The following is a 22,500-nucleotide window of genomic DNA, read 5'->3' on the forward strand; positions in this document are numbered from 1 at the left end:
ATTGAAATTACTGAAAACATAATTTATGTTGAAAAACTTTAGAAACCTTTCATCATCTGGTAATTTGAGAATGTAATGTTTACCAAATACAAGTTTGTCATTAGTTGAATAAAATTTTTTCATAGCACTTTTCCATGCTACATCTACAAAAAGTGCTTGGGTATTTTAAGTCTCTCAAGGCATTATATATATATCCAGTACAAATGATATAGATTATAAAGGGAGCTATCAGTTGGTTGCGATTCTGCTGTCAACATTCTTGTTGAATTCCAATTCTGTCCTTAAATCGAAACCTGCTTGTCTCCACCAAAAATATTAACTTACATAAACCACTTAATTTGGAAATAACTTGACCTCGAGAATAATCTGCAACTCAGGGAAATTACAGTATGTCAGGCTCATCACTTGTATCGTAGATCTGAATGGTTTCTCTATATTTAACTTTATTCTAACTGGGAATTACTTTTGTGTCTTAGATTCATTGTCTATGCAGCACAGCTTGGAAGTTTTTAGAAAGGCCTCAAGTAACTCTATCTATTGGGAATAAACTTTGTCCAGAAATAGCAAGATGGCCCACATCCACGACTACGGTAATGCTCATGAATATTTTGATTCAAGATTGTGTTCCAAATGAGATGGGTAGCGGCGGAAAGCGAGAGAAAAAACAAGGAAAATTACGACAGTCTGTTTCTGACCCATCTTTGACTTTTTGTCTATACGAGTAAGAATGCAAATACTGTGTATTCATATCAATGTCATTTATGAGTTGCGTCTTTTTTCTCTGATCCTGCAATTCATGAATATGACATCTCTCAACTCCCGGTTTACCTCGATCCCTCGCCCATTGGTTAGAAGCCGAAGGTGTATTTAAAGCTTTTGAAAAATGACGTGAAGCTTTACTCCCAGATAGTATTTCAGTGCCCCTACACAGCGGAATGTTGAATCGAATGCAGCTTTTGTTATTGAAATTCGCCTTGCCATTGACACTTGTGATTGGAGTGGGCTGGGGAGACTAGCACAGAAGAAGAAGTAGCAAGGCGGTGTAGTGGCTAGAGCGGGAACATGGATTGAGATCGGAGAGACTTCGATCATTTTTGCCTGATGATGAGAAGAGCGGTCTGTTAAAGGACCTGCAAGACGCTGACCACTGAGAAACCCAAACCGTTTGTACAAATATGTTGTAGATGTGGGCCTGGCCAAGTTAAAGGGTTCAGAGGGAAAGAACGAAAGATGGAAATAGTAGAAAGATAACTTAGCACCATAAGAGGAAATCATGACGTAAAATCTTGAATGGTATATTGACATTGCTTCTGAGATTTTATTGTCTGACTGCCGCTTTCAGAATGAGGCTTTAGGGAGAGCATTAGGAGTCAGATTTAGAATGAAATTAGATCATGATGAAGGGGAAATGGAGGTGGCTTGGACATGTCCTTCGCAAGCGATAAGAAATGAAAAACTAATAAACGATAAGTGACACCCCTTCCTTCCCAGCTTATTGGGCAATTTGCGAATCTGATCACACTCGGATGGACTGATTGTCATAAATATGTACTTCGTTACTTCATTAGATCCTGCTGTATTGCTCGCAACAAAGAGAGAGAGAGAGAAGAGAGAGAGGAGAAAGGAGGAGAGTAGAGAGAGAGAGAGGAAGAGAGAGGAGAGAGCGAGAGAGAGAGAGACGAGAGACGACAGATGAGAGAGAGAGAGAGAGAGAAAGTCACGTTTGCATCCAGTAATTCTTAAATGGATAGAATGTCTTCAAAGCAATTACTGTCGTTTCTTTTATGAAGGTACTGTGTTGAAGATATTATTATCATAGAGGAGGAGGAGGAGGAGGAGGAGGAGGAGGAGGAGGAGGAGGAGGAGGAGAGGAGGAGGGAGGAGGGGAGGAGGAGAGGATGAGGAGGAGGAGGAGGAGGAGGTTTAATGATATCAGATCTGGCATTTTATTCGAGCACGAAATGGACTGCGACGTATGCAGATCAGTGAAGAGGTGACAATCTGTACTGAATTTCAACTTCGTGTGCAGTGACGCGAGATGATTTTTTTTTCTGGTATTTATTTAATCAAATTGATTTCCAGAAAATGTGTTCTAAGTCGCTTACAGTTAAGGGCGAGAATTATGCAAGGGTGAATAAGCGCTCGATCACCTCATATATGTGATATTTATATTAGTTAGAATATAAATTCTATATTACATGGCCTATGTGTTTACGTTTTGCGTTATGAAATCGCGAATTGTTGCTCCTTTAATTAGCACTAACATTACCTTTTCTGTTGCAGGTCAGTAGAGCAGTCGGAACTGGTTCTTCCTTCCCACTCTTTAGTAGTAAGTTTTTAAGGAGTGCTTTTTCAATTTTTAGTTGTACGCATTTTTATATCATCTTACAACAATTCATTTGTTGTTACCTTTGGTTAAATGTGTGGGATATTGAAAGTGTCTCAGCCATGTTTGAGTCAGTGACTTCAGGCATTTGTAGAGAATTGCGTATTTTGAAAGTTATGGGATTATTTTTTTACTTGATCCATTTACATTTATAGCCCTAGTCTCGAAGGATAACTGCAGACTAGAAGGGAGGAAATGGCAGCTTGATCATGTGTCAAATAAATTGATTTATTCTGTGCCACGAAGAAAGGTGAAAGAAAATTAGGATGGGCAAGACCTTTCATGGACTTCTTTTTTCTGTCATTTCACTGTGCTAGGAGGTGGTTTAGTAAAGTGGAGAAAAAGGGGCCCCGATAGGTTGGTGAAAATGGTACCTAATTGGGAATATTGGGGAGGAAGGAGGAAAGGCCAAGAAAGGGAGTGCAGGATTGATGGTGTGGAAGGGTTGTAGGAGCAGAATGGCTCTGAAATCCAGCAGACGATAGCTGCATTCGAAGTAGAAGTAATGGCGTTTTGTGTAGGTCGTATTGACACGTTGCCAATGAGCCTCCTGTATAGGTATATGAAGTGGAGTATAAAGTGGTCTATGCAGTTGTATTTTTCTGCTCAAGGATCTGTCGTTGAGTATCGTGTTCATTGGTGAATGCGGCGCATTTCCTTATTTTTTTACTGTAAGAGAAATGAACGTGGGAGGGAAGAAAGAAAGGCTGCAGAAGCTTCTCCTCAGTCAATGTGGATAAATATAAGACAGACCGAAAGCAAGAACAGGATTCTAGGTTCCAAATCTTTATATCAGTCAATTTCAGATTCCTTAGACTTGCTTAGGGGGACTGTTACTGATTCCTGTATTCCAACGTTAAATGTGAACTCACGAAAGAGATCGATAGGTACCATTTGATGATAAAATGGAGATTGAATTCAAGTTTTCACATTGAAGTGGAATGAACTCAAGCAGCCAAAGGGATGTGTGCTGAAATTTGGAAATTACTTATGGATTTCAACTCATCCACGAAGGCAAAGGTGCAAGTATCTTATGGGCATTTCGATTCTTGGTCGTGGCTTATGAGCAGAGATGGAGCGAGTATCATCATAGGGAGTCGTGTGGATCACTGGGAGAAGAAGCAAATGAGAAATGATATCTTTTTCAACTAAAATAAAATAAATAGTTGTTAGTAATATAAACAAGGTTGGTTAACCGAAATTATCTGGAATGCTATCGCTATGGAATTATACTTCTGTCAAGAGACAGGACCAGATATCAGATTTTATTTCAGTACAAAAATTTCCATCTTGTCATTATACTGGATCAGTTGCACTTTTTCCGTGTATTTCTTTAGGGCCTCATACACTGAAGATTGTATGAACGACTGTCTGAACGATTGTCGTTAGACACAACACATATACATTATTCAGACAGTATGAGCGATCTCCGCACCGATTTTAGTCTGAACAAAGGTTTTGTCTCGGGAAGACATGGCATCATCTCTAGAAGAGACGCGCGCGATAGCGTGATATCGGCAGACAAACGCATACATTGAACGACCTGTGTATGACAGACATGAGTCGCAAGCCAGCAACCTGGTCATGACAGATTCTCGCTGTGATTGTTCAGACACGAAACTCCGCCCACTTTTGTATTCAGACAAGCCCATACACAATGTTTTTGTGGGACGATACAGACAATCGTTCATGCAATTGTTCAGTGAATGGGCCCTTTAGACGCTGACTTGATAGAAGTCATTCTTACTTTATTGAGAGGTTTACGCAATAAAGAAATTCCAGGTTTTTATTTTTCAAAATTTGCATTGGTGGACCGGAAATCTCCATCGTAGTGGTATTATGATATTGCTTTTTGTGTTCGTTGGCCGATTTCATGCATTTGCTTTCGTACTTTATTTTTTTGCTGTCGTTATTTGGTTTCCTGATGTATTTACGGGCGGGCTTAAAAGTCTCCGTGACTCACGCTCGGCTGATTTTAGGAGGCAAAACTCCTTCCTTTGTGGCTGTGGGGAAAGAGTTGCTGATGCTTAACACTAACTCGCCCTTTTCCTCTCCTTTCCTTCGCCTTCCCTCCCCTCGTTCCTTCCCCAAAAGTTTCCTTATTCCTCTCCTTCCCTACTTCTTGACTGACGTGCCATATCCAGAGTTGCTGGAGGTACGGACCTACTTTTTTTCCTTTTATTTTTTTTATTGACTTTCCTTTCTTGCCGTGGTAGGGGAAGAAGGGTTTGCAAAGAGGCGGAGGAGGCGGCGGTTTGCTTTGCCTCCGGGATAAGAGACAACCAACCGGTTTTCGGTCTTGGCACAATTCTTATTCGCTTCAGCTTTGGAAGTATCCTTTATGCAGCCCCTTGCCAGTCGATTAAGCTTACAGTGAGTTCTTCCAGGATTTATGCGTTCCGAGGGGATTTGTCCTTTTGCTTTTTTGCCCCAGGCTTTCTTACTTTCTTTGATATTCTTAACTATAAGACAAATGACAAAATATACTGAGATGATCAATTTGTGCCATAAGGAAAATGTTTTGAAATGGCTTTAGTATAAATTTCATCACTACATTAGGGTCATGTGTTTTTTGCCGTTCTTCATAAACCCGGAGGAGAAACCGAAGCATTCGTTGCAAACACAGTTTTCGATAACTGACTCTCTAAGGTCAGAATTGATACACTTTTGGGATTAAGATAAATGAGGAGTCATTCTCATTTCCTAGCGGTATTACGCGAGGAAATCTTAAAGCTTCAGTTCATCAGCGGAATGCATTTCCAATTCAGTAGTGTTCCATACGGGTTGCCATTTTGTGGAATTTCTTCTATTAGTGTGGCTTTCTGGTGACATCTGGCAACCCTCCGTGGCTTTTCCGACCACAGGCCACGGCACTGAAGAATAAAATTCTTCACTTTGCCTTTTTATGTTTTACTATGAAAATAAAGCTATAAAACATATCCTGCTTATTTATACAACTGAATTTTATTGAAATCCTTTATTTTTCTTCGTCAAAATTACTTTATGTTAAGTTAGTGACGTTTAGTTTTCAAACATCATGGAAAATAACTCTACATAGGAAAATACGCATTCTAACCATTAAATCATAAATAACGTAAAAAAAATCAGGTGAACTGCATATGGTAACACTGCTAAAAGCCAATGTTGTGAAGAAAAAACGGCATCACTGTTAAAATTAAATCCATAGGCTTTAGCTAAACTTGACCGGAAGTATTGAAAGTTGGGTCTTTTCTCGTTATACTCTCGTCATAGCAGAAGGTAGCGTTCTTGAAGTAGATATGTCAGTTTTCTCCTTCAGTTTCGGTAGACATTCAACAAGAGTAGATTGGCACTGATATATGACGCAGTAACTCTGTATAGCAAAATCAGTTTTTGTGTATGCAACGTTTTCCACTCTTATTATTTAGATTGTTGTCTCAAACCATGTTGCCAATACCACTCCCTTCATTATCTCAAGTTCTCCAAAGGCGAATTCGAAAACACACGTGCCGTTACGTATTCCATATTAATTTGTTCGTCGCTTGAAAAATGAAACAAAGGAAAATAGTCGTTAAGCGCCATTTCACTTGAAAATGATATCATATTTATATAACGTCCTAAAATGCATAAAAACCTTGAACCATATTTGTAGACCGTGTCGCAAAAGTTAGGAAAAGCACCTGCGAATGATTGTATATCGTTACCTAATTGTTTACAAGATATTTCTCTCGTAAATGTTTTGTAGTTTTAACTCAGCAGAAGTTTTTTCTTCGTTTTACGAAAAAAAAAAAACGCAAAAACAATGCATTTTGTAGTCTCTGATTGGAAATTTGTACTCAGTGGTCTGCTTAAAGCTTGCAGTTAATATATTTTCTAAAATATGCAAATTACTTACATTAACGTTCGTATCATTTACAGTTAAAACGAATAATTTTTGTACGATTACTTATATTGACATTCGTGTCATTTGCAGTTACAACGAGCAATTGTGTATACGATTACTTATATTAATATTCGTGTCATTTACAGTGAAAACGAGTAATTTTTTTATACGATTACTTATATTAATACCCATTCGTATCATTGACAGTTAAAACGAGTAGTTTTTGCATATGAATATTTTTACCAACTTCATTTTGATGGTTTTAAACGTTTCTCATGACTACCTTTTGTCAATTGTGATTTCTAATGTCACTGTTTTCATAAAATAGCTTCAAGCCAGTCAGTTAAATATATGAAATATAATCAGGCTGTCTACAATTGAATGAAATGTATGCTGATACGAACTCTGGGAGTAAATAAGGGATGTTTAATATTTTTTAATTCAATGATGAAATTATGAAGCTGAATTTCTTCTCAGTGACTACCTCTGGTAGAATCTCTCTCTCTCTCTCTCTCTCTCTCTCTCTCTCTCTCTCTCTCTCTCTCTCTCTCTCTCTCTCTCTCTCTCTCTTCGTCTTAACAGAACGAGCTCAATTTGCTTTACCGTGTTAACAATGCTTAGGGTTAAATTTTTTGTATATAACAACGAATAGAGGGATATAACTGAAAAAAAAAACGCAGATCAACAATCTTTTACTGAAAACCGAAAATCCTTTTTTCCATGTAAATTTTTCCTTTTTTGGCCGGAATATTTTACAATAAGAAGTCATTTTAGTCTTAGATGAAATATGATCATAGAGCTTAGTCTTATAAACCCCTTATTTCTGGAGACATACCGAGACCAGCAGCTAAGAATTTTAATAATCCGTGTGCCGTGGGCAACAGCAAAGGCATGTCGACTATAATTTACATAGCAAATTACATGTGGGAAAATTGCTATCCAGATAATGGAGCAACCGCGCCTACTCCTAAGCCAGAAAGGATATGGGAAGCGCTCACGATTCCTTGCGTAATCACCTATTAGTTTCGCTGTCTTCTAAGCTGCGGCATCCCGTGGGCGGGGTAGTGCCGTCAGTGCACCTCATGCTGTACACTATAGGCATTACTGCAGGTTCTTTGCAGTTTCCCATCGGCCCTCAGCTGCAACCCCTTTCATTTCCTTGGCTTTGTCTCTGTTCGTTTTTTCTTAGTTCCGTCTTACTTCCCACCCTCTCTCGATGTTTGATTCATAGTGCAACTGCTTTGAGGTTTTCCTCCTGGTACACCTTTCAGACCTTTTTGATTGTCAATTTCCCTTTGAGGGATGAATGACCTCATAGGTCCCACGCTTGGCCTGTATTCAGTATCCAGATCTAAGCTGCGATAAACCGAGGTAATGTCAAGATTCTTTTATGCTGCCATTTCTGCGTCGTGATTGTTTTGCTTTCTTATCTTGTAGTCAGATGTCGGCTGGTATAGTGTGTCTTCCTGATGGGGTTACCTAACATATAGCTACCGAAGTGTAGGTCAGCTGTCACTTTCGGATGTTATGTTAAGATGTGGAATCTGTTTATCTCTGGAGATGAACGTGGTTTACATGGAAATTAGTCAGAGATTAAAACTTGTCATTTTTCTTCTTATACCTTGTCAGTATGTTCAAAACAGTTTTTCCTTTATTCATTGTTTCTTAAAAGATTTTTTTTAATGATGAATTCTTCTCTTGGTGTTTTAAGAATTCTTTTAGAAAAAAGGTCATGCAATCTAGTCACGAGAATGGATTATGCGGTGAAAATTTGTATTATTTCAGATCTTCTTCTTCTTCTTCTTCTTCTTCTTCTTTTCCAAGTATCTGGGAAGAGGTAGGCCGCTGTCTCTTTTGCCGTTATTCTAAAAACCTGACGATAACTTTCTTCGTATATGTTTGCTGTGTAATAGACATTCAACCGTACTTTCATCGTTTTTTCAGCTGCCAAGTATACTAAACCTTAAATCCATTAGCATCCTGTACTTGGGACAATATGGAGTATTGCATTCATTCATAGATGCGCACGCGCACACACTCACACACGCACCACACACTCGTGTGTGTGCATGCACGTAAGTTTCCAAGGCTGACATAATTCTGAGGTAAAACTTATTTCATAAACAGTATAAAATCATGTTGTATACCCCATAAATTATGCAGCCGTTTCACTTAAAAAAGATAGTTTGCTAAAATTATGAGAGGAAAAATGTCAGCTCCGTGTAGTGCATCATCATAATATTTTAGCAGCAACTATGCTTTAATCGCAACTAGGTCGTCCCTGGGGCCTCTTTTTGTGACCTAGAATATTCGAAGGGTATTTTTTTTGAAGGGTATGTCATTTTAGCATTTTTGGGGGGTTGTGGGTATAAAAGGTATGTAATATTATCTAGTGGTGTCACATTTCAGAACTTTGTCAGGATTTTATTAAATATTATTGTTCAGACATTTTTATAGAAATTTTTATAATCGGTAAATTTCAACTTAATTGCGACCGGTTGGATGTGCTATGTAGTTTTCAAATTGCTTGACCGAGATTATTTCTTTTGAATGTAATGGATATGTGTATATGTATATATTATACACATACATACATGTCTGTTGCCTGTATGCTTTGAGAAGAGACTTGCAATCTCTAGTCCTCTTTTCTCGAAGAAAACCTGACTTCAGCCGCCAGAGGATAGACTTCATAATCCCCCTTCCTTTCAGATATGCTCTTAATAATGGTATATTCGTAGGGGGGTAGTGCCGTCAGTGCACCTCGCGCGGGGCACTGTAGGCATTACTTAAGGGTGTTTGCAGCGTCCCTTCGGCCACTCGCTGCAACCTCTCATTTCTTTTACTGTACCTCCGTTCATATTCTTTTTCTCCCATCTGACTTTCCACCCTCTAAAAATGGTGTTCTAGTGCAACTGCGAGGTTTTCCTCCTGTGTCGCCTTTAAAACTTTCATACTATATATCAGTTTCCCTTTCAGCGCCGAACGGCATGATAGGTCTCAGCGCTTGGCCTTTGGCCTAATTCTGCATTGTTCTATTCTTCTTCTAATAATGGTATAATGAATTCTCATTCCATTGTTTTATAATAGTCATTCACGTATGGACGTACATAGTCTACCTATATCAGTAAACATACTGTACAAAGCTCAACAAATAACGCACGCACCTTAGAATATATCCATTTACCCAGGAGGCTGCAAGACCGTGAATGACGTAGGTCACGCTGTAATTACAGAAAATGACTCCTCTTAGTCTCCTCCACTCGCCTCTCTTTCCCAATGGCCACTGTAGGCCTTTCGCCCATTTATGCTGCTGTTGCCTGTGTTTCTCACACTTTCCCTAACATTGATTTAGTTATGGCTGTTCACGAAATGAGTAACATAGAGTTAAGGAAACTTCAAAATTTTGCTCAGTGACTGAATGTGCTGAGAGAAGTGAAGCGTCCAGAGCTTATTCTGGAATCGTGTTAAAATCCTTAGTGCTCTCCAAATCATTGTTTAGATAATTTTTGCATTTCACGGATAGACTGATCAGATATTACGAAGAAAAAAATAAAAAAAAGGAGTAATCTGCAATCTTACACTTAAAAAAAGTTATTCTTGATCAGACAAAGGAACCTTATAAGGCATCGATTTGTTATTGTAAGCGTTTTGATATGTAGTGTAAGAAGGGCTAAAGGATCAGATGGATGATAGTTGCCAGTGCTTAGGATGAAATGAAAAGTGTAAAATACTGCAGTTAATTCATAGGCAAACTGACAGGAAACCAAAGGAGGATTTCCCTTCATGTTCGCTTATGCTCATCTTCAGTCATCAAGGACGAGTCCTACAGACTTCAAACTGAAGTCCCTATAGGGGATAGTGCCGTCAGTGCGCCTCACTCTGTGTACTGTAGGCATTAGTTAAGGTTTTTTGCGGAGTCCCTTCGGCTGCTAGTTGCAACCCCTTTCATATTCTCGTTCTTCCATCTAACTTTCCATCCCCTCCTAACAATTGATTCTTAGTGCAACTGCGAGGTTTTCATCCCGTTACATCTACAAGACCTTTTTACTGCGTCCCATCCACCGCTGAATGATCTCATAGGCCCCACTGCTTGGCCTTTGGCCTAAATTTAATATTCCACTCCATTCCAAACCGAAGTGACAAGAGAGGTCAGAGGGTTGTTAACAGGTTCAGTAAAGGGTCAACTGAAACGTCATGTTTCAAGGATGAATTGTAGAAAAAATGAACTGAGTAGTTTTTTGTATTTCAGTGTAGAAGACAGCTGGAATAAACACGCAGTCAAAAGAGGGGACGAGAGCCAGGTTTAAACACGTTTTTAGAAGTGGCCTAAAGGGGAAGGGAAACTGATCAATGCGATGACGTTAAACTATTAGATATCATCTGGACAGTATTTTTTCTATGAGAACTTTGATTCTGTAACGTTTCTGTAAAGATCTGGAATCTGTAAAAGTCAGAGTGAAACGAGATCACGAGGAAACTCGGCATGTTCCTCCTCTGCCTGAATGACATAGAGTGCGCATGACGAAATTGAGGCATTCGTGAACTTGGAGTTGAAGTTATGAAAATATATCCCAGTAACAAAACTTTGAAGATACAGGAAATCACAAGCCTGTTGGTTCGATATCAGAAACCATAGTTCCATTTGAATAACAAAGATAAGAATGGACAGGTTATGTTGCTAGGCTTGACCAAAAGCCATAGACAGGAAGTTGCAGACAGAAGAGGTACCCCAAATTAGAGGCTACAGGACCAACATGAGAACGCTCTGTCTTTAGAGTGGAAATTGCTTAACAGTGTAACAAAAAACAGGGCAAAATTAAGAAAATGAATAATGCGCCGAAGTTTCGCGGTACATGAAACTTTCAGCCACGGACCAGTGGTGACGTGTCCTATAGCGTTGCCAGACGCACGATTATGGCTAGTTTTAACCTTGAATAAAATAAAAACTGCTGAGGCTAAGGGCTGCAATTTGGTATGTTTGATGATTGGAAGGTGGATGATCGACATATAATTTGCAAACCTTTAGCTTCAGTAGTTGTTAAGATCTGAGGGCAGACAGAAAAAATGCGGACGAAAAGACAAAACCATCTCAATAGCATTCTTTGACAGAAAACTAAAATGTCATCCGAATCGTGACTTTCATAGCTGGGTTTCAGAGGTGAGAAATAAGGTAGAAAGGAAAGGAAGATATTCAGCAGAAGAGAACTTAGAAGAAGAACTATAAATGGTGAAAGGCGAAGGTTTGTCACAGGATGACATCTCATGTCTGCGGCCACTAGTCGTGACTAGCTTCCTTCACACGAGTAGGGCCACTATCGAAACCTGGGGATTCCTTGCGGGCGATGGCAGCAGCCATGAAGGTGTCTATAAAAGCTCATCATAAAAACGACTGCCGTGCATTATTATTAAAAAGAAGAGAAAAGGATTATGAATAGATATTTTTGAAGACAAAGAAAAGGAGATTCAGGTTTGTGATAATGCAGATAAATATGTTTGTGTAATGGGTCTCGAATGACAAGAGGGTTAAAATTGGTTTACAGAGTTAAAAAAGATAAAGTGTGAATGAAAATGTTTGACAATAACAAAGAAAGTAAGAAAAAATAGTATGAATTAAAACGTTTGAAAATAACAAAGGAAGGGAGATTCGGATTTGCGATAATGCAAGATAAATATGTTTGTGTAATGGGTCTCGAATGATGAGAGCACGGTCTAGATACAACAGGTCAGCCAGTGCGCAGCTTTGGGTATGAATCACCAATACTGTGACGTCACGCGCCCTGGTCTCTCACACGCGGTTAACCAAAACAATATGCTACCCATAGTCGTAAGGTAGACTATAGGACTTGCTGTGTGCCCATATATCTTTTTATTCATTCATTCATTCATTCTACCATTGATAATGCCTATTAACTGCGCAGTATTTGGCTGTTCTAATACACGTGAAAAAAACGAAAAACTCGAATATAAAATACCATCGTTTTCCAAAAGAAAAGCCATACATAGGCCAGTGGGTACATGTTTGTTGTCGTGCTGACAGAATTAACGTCGTGTTCTCTGACGTGCCCCATTTAATCAAATTAGTAAGAAATAGTTTACCGACTGGTTTTTTCCTTAATAATGAATAATGTATTTCAGCTTCTAGCATACGAGAAATACTTAGTAAAACCAAAACAGATTATGGGCTTGCATATAAGATCAATGAAATGCATTTAAACGTAACGGGCCAACAAAGACAGCGCGTTAAATTAGCAATGAAAATGGTGTCTACATCATGTGCCAATTCAGTAAAATATTTAGGCGAAAGGAGACTGTTGAAGTGTCAAAACTGGAGTGAAACGTCCGATTTTATTCTTTTAATGACGAATGATTGGCTCGACATCACGAATTCTTCATGCATGTGTGGAGAGTTTGGTAAAAACACTGCTTTTGGTATTGATGTAGAAAAACAAACAGGTAAATTAAATTGCTCAAGGTCATCGAGTTAATGAATATTATGAGTTAAAAGTCCTAATGCAAAAATATATATATATTCCTTATGGAGAAAGGTATAATTTTTTTTCATGTAAATCCACCATTGCTTTTTTTAATGTTAAAAGCCTCTCATAGTATTGGCTACCTGCTGACACAAAGATTAAATCAATATTGCCTTGAACATTTCTTTGGGTGTATAAGGCCATGGATGGTCATCATGATCATCCAAATGCAGTGAATTTTAAATTCAGGCATAAAAAATTGTTGTTAGGGAAGGAAATGAACGTAATCAATGACGTCATATAATTTACATTAAAACAAAGCAATATAAAATAAAATTACACAGTTAGTATAAGTTACATTAAAATTAACAAAGCAAAATAAAATAATATGAAATTACACAATTACAAGACATAATAACCTAAACCCGCAGCAAAATCTTAAAATATAGAGAAATACTTAATGTTTGTTGGCAAAGAGCAGAAAAAAGTCTAAAAACACAGCAATTCAACAGACCTTTCATTATTACAAAGAAAGGGTTTATCTCTTAGGGTATATAGGGACTCAACCACTCCGAGCTCCATTTCGTTGGTTCTGCAAGTAAGGACTGAAAAGAAATCTAAATTTATGGGATGGTCATATCTTCAGAGTGTTGACGAATAGCACTAAATGGTGGCTTGCTTAATGGCCTATTTGTCCTAACAGATCTTCAGAGATGTTCGAAGATGCGAACCCTGAACTGCCGCTTAGATTTTCCAATGTACATTGCACTACAACAATGACACTTGTAAATATACACAATAGATGAGTGCAGCTCAGTTGGTATCACATCTTTGAACCTTAAGATTTTTTGTAATGTAGATTTTGGCTTAAATACCACAGGCGAAATGTCGAATACACATTCTTAACCTTTAGATCTAATAACATCTCAGAAAACCTGGTAAAGGGACATTTGATGCGAAGTCTGAATGAGAAGATGTAGTACTCGTAGTAGTGAAGCACTGAAGATTGAGTAACTTTATGATATCTGGAAAAAAAGAAATGATCACGATGAAACGTAGAACATAGGTACTGCAAGTGTTGTTGCAGGTTATTCCCGTGGAACCGTATAGAAATGAAGAACCTTTTCCTTTGGCCGCTTCTGCTGTAGAGATGGTCCGAGGAGTTTTCGAATAGTGTGGAGTGCAGGAGTTTTCGTAATAAAAGAGGTAGTTATCGCAGTAGCGATAGTGCGGTCGGTGGTGCCTTTGGCTTCGGAAATGGTCATTTAAGTCGAAGTGGAAAGTCGTAAAACCTTTTTTCTTTCCTGAGCGCCGCTCAGCAAAAGCCTATTTCCTTTTATGCTCTCGGGCTGAGCGTATAGTAGTGCGGCAAGTGGTTATGGTAAACGCACAGTACATTAAAAATCCTTTTTTGATCCTATCCTCCTCTTTCCACCTCCTGGTATTTGTCATTTATTTCTTCCGCCTGGCGTTCACGTTTAGGCTATCGACTTTTGTTATTTATTTCTTTTTTTGCTTTTTGTGGTGCGCATTTTCTCGTCCTTTGCACACATCACGTGCTTCATGTCTTTTACCTCATTTCCTCTTACTTCTGTCATAATTGATTTTGCAGTGCTTTCGATTTTGCAGCAAATCTCTTCGGAACTGAACTGAACTGATCCGTACTTTATTGCTTATGGTTTGTACTTATTCCCCCTGCTTCCACTTTTCATTTCCTTCTCTTCTTGGAAAGTTGTTTTCAGTCGTACTAGATTAACCATTTATTAAGTTTCGCTTTGATAATGCCCTTAATCCTGTCTTTTATTTAGCTTTTCAGCATTAAAAGCTTTTATTGCATTGTTTTCCCTTTTCTTATCTTTTTACTTTTTTCTTCTCTATTACTCCTTTCCTTTCAACTCTTCATCTGTTTCTAAAGAGCTGTTAATATGTTCTTAAATGCCGTCAGTTGAAGTGTGAGTGTTGTTGCTAACTTCCTCCGCTGTGTGAAGCTTTCCCTATTCCGTTATCGTGCTTTATCTGGACGTCTATCACTAGGTTCCCTCTTATTTCGTGTCGACACCCTTCCTTACATCCCATGCTACGTCATTCCTGGTGTCATGGCTTCTTGGCATCGTTTTCGACCGTAGGTGACTGGGTTTTGTTACTCCAGTTTTTATTATTATTATTATTATTATTTCAGCAGATGAAACCTATTCACATGGAAGAAGCACACCAAAGGGGCCATTGACTAGAAATTCAAGCTTCCAACGAAAGTTGATTTCAACTTTCCACGTCAGACCCCAAACTGCAACAGATACCGATCATGGTTCACAGCCAGTGATTTTTCATCGCCCTGGGAGAGACGCGAACTCTCGACATCTGAGTGACAAACCACGACACTAACCACTTTAGAAATTCTTGAAGCAGTTTCACTTTTGGTGCCTAGTCCAATGGAGATATGGTTGCCTTTATATAGCACTGATCTGCAGTTTACTTACGCAGTTGTGGTTATTGAGTTAATTCAGCTTGGGTTTTCCTAATAGTGATTTGGGGCCTCCTTTTCGGTGTATGTGTAAGTTTTAAAGATGGAGCCTCACTTTCCCCGATGAATTTAGGTACGGCATCGAACTCACTCACTGAATATTCACTGCATTTCTCTTTGGTGTGGGACTCGTTTGTCATTTTGAGTTTTTAACAGATTTTACGAGTCATTCATTATGGAATCATTTTTTGGAAGTTTTAATTACGCATCGTCGCTGAGGCCACTCATAACTATACCAGCTTTCGTCGAAATCCCTGTGATTTCAAGAAACGCTCGTTTGCATAGAGTAGTATATTTGTTTTGGGGCTGCTGCCAGTATCTCCTTTAAGAAGAGAAAAAAGTAAAGCGTTTCTCGGTAACCGGTGGTGCAGGCTTTCACGGCTCCCAATAACCTGGTATCTTTCGTAGGAGGGGTAGCGCCATCAGTGTGCCTCACGCGGTGCACTGTAGGCAATACTTGAGGTTCTTTGCAACTCGCTTCGGCCCGTAGCTTTAACCCCTTTGAATCCTTTTACTGTAGCTCCTTTCATACTATCTTCCTTTTATCTTACTTTCCACCCTCTTTTAACAATTTATTCACAGTGCAGCTGCGAGGCTTTCTTCTTGTAGCAACTTTTAAACCTTTTACTCCAGGTCTGTCTCTATAGATCTTGCTTTCACTCTCGATTTCCGTTTCAGCCTTGAATGACCTCATCGGTCCTAGGGCTTGGCCTGTGGCCTAAGTTCTATATTCTATTCTATAGTAACCTGGGCTCTCCTGAGCGTCTCCCACCCCACCCCACCCCACAAAAAAAGAAAAAAAATGACGGCCGTCTATCTTTGTTTTCCGTCCGTCAGTGGCCATTTCGGTAACGACATTAGATAGCATTACAACGATTAGAGTAAACGCCGGGTTTATAATGGTATTATTCTTCGGCATCACCGCAGCAGCGATAGTCCTTTTTATAACGCCATCGTATAAAGTTGCTGCTCGTACGCAGAGGCCATTTTTATGACGTTATTCTCTTTATCATTGCCTCTCACACAGCAGTAGCCTTTTATGGTTGCTTTAAATGTTCCGGATATTCGCTGAGCGATAGCCACTTTTGGGTAACTAATATCCCCCAATATTTTTGCGGCTTTCGTTAGTTATCTGATTATTTTCAATCGATGTTAAGGAAAAAAAAAAAAAAAAACACACACACACACATAAAGGTGTCAGGTGCGACAATGGAGTAAATAAATATTATTGATTTAATGCTTAACGCATACAGTCATGCGACAGAATGTATGAGTCTGTCTGATGTGAGCTACGATATGCGTACACCAGTGATGCTGGAGGAGTTTTCTCACGGAATAAACTCAGAGTTGTTGTTCTACAGCATTTGACCCCCACTCCCCTCTCCCTCTCCTTCCCTCCCCTTCCCTTCCACTTCCCTTCCCCTGTCCTCCCTCCCTCTTCCTCTCTGGAGTTGGTAGTCTTTTTCCATATGTCCTTTGATATTGCTTGACATCTTAAAACGGCATATGAGCATTCTTGATTCCTGCCCCCCCACCTCCCCCCGAGGGGGACATAGTGTTATTAATAGGACCAGAAACTGCGCAGTGGAATTCCTAACCTATTGCAGGACTCTCTTCAATAAGAAGCGTCAAATTCTGGTTTCCATTTTCATCCATTGATGATCAAAACAGTCAGTGGAGTTCCTGGTCCCGGTGAATATCTTTAGTACTTGAGTTATATATATATCTATAACTTCATGTAAGGCTTTTTAAAAAACTTACAAATTCGATCTAACTCAGCTTGAAAGCTGTGGCTCAGATGTAAAAAACAATGAAGTTAACACTGAGTAATATATTTGTTTATAATAATTAATATATTTGTTTACAATAATTAAAGCTCTCAGACCTTGCATTGCTTGTCGATCTCACAGTCTGCATATGTTAGCTAGGGAGTACTTCAAAATCTCAAAAACTGTATGGAAGTTCTCCTTGCTTCTGTTGTAAATTATGGGGCTATCTTGTACATCACAATAGGTATAATAATAGGTGTAACATAATGGGTCGAGGGGGAGCTACGTCCCTTAAGTCTCTCTTTCCACGAACCCCATACAATAGTCGCCGAGAAGTGGAACAGAAGTGGACCTGTAATTGATGCAGCCTCACTCCGGTGACGGGGTTGCAAACCTGCTTCCTTTGTTGCAATCGCCCATGTTGTTTCTGCTGGGGTTGAGACGGTTTCTGGGGACACGAGGACAGTCCAGATGTTCTAGGTTTCTAGGTCTGTCTTTTTGCAGTGACCCATCGGCCCCTAGCTGTAACCCCTTTCATTCCTTTTACTGTACCTCCGTTTATATTCTCTTTCTTCCTTCTTGCTATCCACCCTCTCCTAACAATTGTTTCATAGTTCAACTGCGAGGTTTTTCTCCTGTTACACCTTTCAAACCTACCTACTCTCAATTTCCTTCCCAGCGCTGAATGACTTGATAGGTCCCAGTGCTTGGCCTTTGGCCTAAACTTTATATTTCATTCCATTCTAGGTCTATCTTGGGTAGTCGAAATATCCTCGTAAAGCAACGACATTTCGTCAGTTTGCCTTTATCCAGTTTCATGTGCCAAGAAGTAAACTAGTTTGAAAATTTGGTTCGCAAAGAAGCGGCCGCTTCTCATTGTCAAGTGCAGTGGAAAATATCCTTTACTCCTCTAAGTTTCCTTACACAGCAGCAGTTTATTTTATTCAGCTCGCATTATTGTATACAAGACTATGGAATATTCTACGGTACTTTATAGCAGTACAATAGAGTACATTTTGTGCAAAAGTCGTCGTACTTTGTATGTGATCATAAATTGACGCAACGCGGACAGCACTAGCATGTACTTCATAACTGCATTTCAGTAAGGGCATTGTGTGAATTGGTAACTTAATCGATAAAAGGATTTTTATGATAAACATATATTGTATTGCTACTTTTTGAACAATGTTTTTATATTATATATACATAAACACATGCATACATACACACATATACATACATTTACGCTTTATTGTTTGCCCTTTGTGTTTTTCCCTGTCATTTTTCATATTCACATATAAAAGGATATCATGAGAAAATTGTCAAAGCTAAAATTCTTCCTAAAGTAATGGGTAAAAATGATTTTCATAAATATGTCAGTCCTTTTTTTAACATTTTTCCCCAAATAAGTCTAAACTGTCATTAATCTTCGGGCGCCGTCGTCAATTTATTATGCAGTTTTACACAGAGGGAAGGGAGAAATAAGACTTCATCCCGTTTGAACACATATTTGGAGCTCTTTTTATCTGTCACCCTTAGGAGAGGAGAGGAGACCGTCTTTACAGAACTTCCAGAAATATCCTCATATGGTTCCTGGCTCCATGGAAATTTCTTGGCGGTGTGTCTCAATGTGTGAAAGCTTGTCTCTTGTGGGACTTGTTACTGAAGACTGTCGACTTTTTTAAATTGTATATTTTATTCAGCTTTGTCTCTGAATCTTTATGAATGTTGCAGTGCTTCACAGCAATGAAGAGATGCCAGTGTTTAACATATCTACATAGGAAGCAAATAATTCCGTTTTCAAGTTTTAAATCAAGATCATTGTTGATGTGATTTATGAAAGTTTAGCTATGAAGCCAAGCGCTGGGCCACATTTAGCTGTTCAGCCCTGAAGACAGTGACAAGAGGGAGCTGGACAGCAGGATGGAACCACCTCCTGAGGCTCTGCCTATCCCTCACGGGAAAGATTATTGTTACTAAACTACATTCATCGTTGGAAACAGTTTTTAGAATTTTGTGAATATTCTCACCCTTATTATTGAGTGATGCTCTTTAGGTGTCAACGGCTCATGTTCATATCCTTGTACTTGGGGAATAAAGATCCATACGTACCCTTCATATTTACAGCACGTATAATGTTAGGAGTAGATATATGTTCATAATTTGATTGGTAGTTCATATTATTAGACTCTATGATTCATGATCATGGTTTATGTTTACGTCTATATATATATATATATATATATATATATATATATATATATATATATATACATATATATATATATATATATATATATATATATATATATATATATATATATATGAATATACGTACGTGTGTATGTAAAGGGGTTTCAACGTTGCTGTATCGATATAGTTACAGGAACCCGCTCGAAAGTAATAACCAAACTTTTAAAACACAAAGCAATCAAACCTGTTTCTAAGTTGATGGAAAGTTGATTAGAGGGTTGTATTTGGGTTGCATTTTTCGTTTCTATATTCCCTGACAAGGGATAGTAATCTAGAGAATTAAATCCCTTTCAGAGTGCCCCCAGGGGGAGTTGGGGCTGAAAATCACTCGTTTTGCTGTTATTTCTGCCTTTTAACTTCTCCCGCTTGTATTTGTGGTAAATTCAGTGAATATTTTCAGAGAGAGAGAGAGAGAGAGAGAGAGAGAGAGAGAGAGAGAGAGAGAGAGAGAGAGAGACTTAAATGTGTAAAAAAGTTTTAAAGTTTTATATGCAGGAAAAAATTTATTAAAGACAATTTATTAATTTACCTATGAAAATGGAGAGAGAGAGAGAGAGAGAGAGAGAGAGAGGAGAGAGAGAGAGAGAGAGAGAGAAGAGAGAGAGAGTTAATGTGTAAAAAAGTATTAAAGTTCTATGTGCAGGAAAAAAATTTATTAAAGACAATTTATTAATTTACCTACGAGAGAGAGAGAGAGAGAGAGAGAGAGAGAGAGAGAGAGAGACTTAATATACAAATAAATATTAAAGCGCTCTATGGAGGAAAATATTTTGTAAAGACAATTTAATATTTTACATTCGGAATTGCAAAATAACCATAACAAGAATTGTGAGGACATCACAATTTTTTCTATTTTTTTTGTTTTGTTTTAGAAAGAACATGGCGATTTTGATTAATCTCTCTCTCTCTCTCTCTCTCTCTCTCTCTCTCTCTCTCTCTCTCTTTCCATCCTCCCCTCTCTCTCTCTTCCTGTCTGGTCTGTCTGTCTGTCTCTCACTCTCTCTCTCTCTCTCTCTCTCTCTCTCTCTCTCTGTCTGTCTGTCTGTCTGTCTCTCTCTCTCTCTCTTATACGTATGATCACAACTGTCTTGAAAATCATCGACACGTCTCCTTATGTTATCTCTAGTTACCCTGAGAGAGAGAGAGAGAGAGGAGAGAGAGAGAGAGAGAGAGAGAGAGAGAGTTGCACCTGGCAGAATGGCGATCTTTCCCCCAAATGGATAGTCTTGGTATCTTTACGAAAGTTTGTTTTATCAATATTGCTTGCCACTGCCTTCTGAACACTATGAGGGTGGCGAGAAAGTTTGCATTCTTCATTCGGAATATTGGAAACACAAACGAATGGAGGAAGGTCTTTTCAGTTTTTCTTCTGTCGTCGATACTTCAGGGCGTGTTTGTGCGCTCTCGCAGTTTTACTTTAAGGAGGAAACTTTTGTATTAAGAGAGTTCCTGGGTTGTCCTGGAAGATACGTTAGTCTCCCAGGATACTGGAACGGCGGCGGCTTTGTTTGCAGGTGGTCTTTGTGAGGGCAATTCTCGCTAACTTTTTTTTTTCTCTTTCTCTCTCTCTCTCTCTCCATATAATGGAAGTATGATTTTTCTATTATCACTTCCAACATCGTGTTTACGTAAACTGTAAATAAAGTTTTTTTTTTCTTTTTCCAAGGACAAAATTTGTTCATAATTATAGTTTTGGAATATTCTGAGTTGAGACAGATATGTCCTTTTCATATTTTTTTTACAATTTATGGAGAATGATAAGGTTTATATATTAATGCGAAATACGTCGAGACCGAATTTATGTTCGATTGAAGGGTGCTTGAGAAGACGCATTTAATAGCAATAAGAATTTTTTTTTGTCAAAGACGTTGGTTTCCGTAAGATTGATTGTCAGGTTTATGTTATCATTAGGGTCATAATGATTGCTTTACTCACTCCCGCGCAACGTAGTGCTTTGCAGTCATAAGCATATCTTGTGGTGTTGTCTGATACATTCTACACTTTTCACACATCCAACTTTTAACCATTCTTACTGTTTCTGATTCTGTTGTTAATAATAATAGGATAATAATAATATCCTTTTCCGCTCAGGGCCAAATACATGGAATATACAAATACAATACATAGATACGTGAGATAACTTGATAAAAATGATATTCAGCAATATCCACACAGTTGTTGAAGTAGGAAACGATAGTATTCATGATAATGGCAATGACAGTACTTATATGGAGAATAATAGTAAAAAAATATTAAAAACGATAGCTATTAAAAAGAAACAGATTGCATACAAATAATTTCTAGGTCAGCTGCATGTAATGGGTCACAGGGACCTCATCTTCAGCTGAGTTTCTTGAATTCCTGCGTTGCTGTGATAAACGGCCAAGAACTTATTAGAGGGGACCCTTGACGGTCACCCAAAACATCGGATGTGATAAGTGACACAAGATTGAATGTAAAGCTGAAGGGAAAAATGTACAGGAGCATTGTCAGACCTGCGTTGACGTACAGTTGTGAAACATGGCCCATGAAGAAATCACAGGAGAGAAGGATGGAAGTGGCAGAAATGAGAATGTGCGGAGTGACGAGGATAAGGAATGACCTCATAAGAGGGACGGTAAAAGTTACAGAAATATCAAAGGAGCTGCAACAAAGACGATTACTATGGTTTGGGCAGGTTATGAGAGGAGAGGAGGATTCTGTATGTAAAAGAACCATGAACATGGAGGTGGCCGGAACAAGGAGGAGAGGTGACCAAAAATGAGATGGGGAGACAGTTAACAGCGACATGCGGGAGAAGAACGTGAGTTAGGTAATGGTGCCTGATCACAGATGGAGAAGACTACTGACATACAGCGACCCCATATAAAGATGGGAAAAGCTGAAGATAAAGAAAAGACTTGATGGTCACCAACAGTTTTCCGAAATTTCCTGGGTAAATACATCCGCCTTTATCTCTAATCTTGATTATATATCTCGGTCCAGTGACATCAGTAGTTCGGTGGGTTCGGTACCCTACGTCTTCGTCTTGCTCAGACAGTTTCTTGTCACGGTACTCTGGCGATATTCAACGTTTTAGTTACTGTAGTTACCGCGCCCATAGGTCGTCCAATGTAAGAAAATAGGACCCCGGATCACTCTCGTGTCATTTAACTGTTGTATTACGTAACTTGGTGCGGATTCGCTCACGTATCACACATCAAGCAACGCTGTGTTTGCCCCTCAAGTGAATATCA

The 22,500-nt window shown here is 38.8% G+C and overlaps 1 protein-coding gene across 3 annotated transcripts in view; it reads left to right on the top strand.

Moving 5' to 3' along the window:
- The window catches only part of LOC135210146 (glucose transporter type 1-like), a 372,059-nt gene that overhangs the window by 123,243 nt on the left and 226,316 nt on the right, over window positions 1-22,500 (top strand). Inside the window, exon 1 of one of the 3 annotated variants that reach the window (XM_064242966.1) lies at window positions 2,311-2,329. The exons of the other annotated variants lie outside the window; for them this stretch is intronic. The gene's annotated coding sequence lies outside the window, so the exon portion shown is untranslated. Of the gene's footprint in view, window positions 1-2,310; window positions 2,330-22,500 lie in introns of those variants that run through there. 3 annotated transcript variants of the gene reach the window in all.

The sequence above is a fragment of the Macrobrachium nipponense genome, chromosome 39 (assembly GCF_015104395.2).
Source record: "Macrobrachium nipponense isolate FS-2020 chromosome 39, ASM1510439v2, whole genome shotgun sequence".
Taxonomy (NCBI): Eukaryota; Metazoa; Arthropoda; class Malacostraca; order Decapoda; family Palaemonidae; genus Macrobrachium; species Macrobrachium nipponense.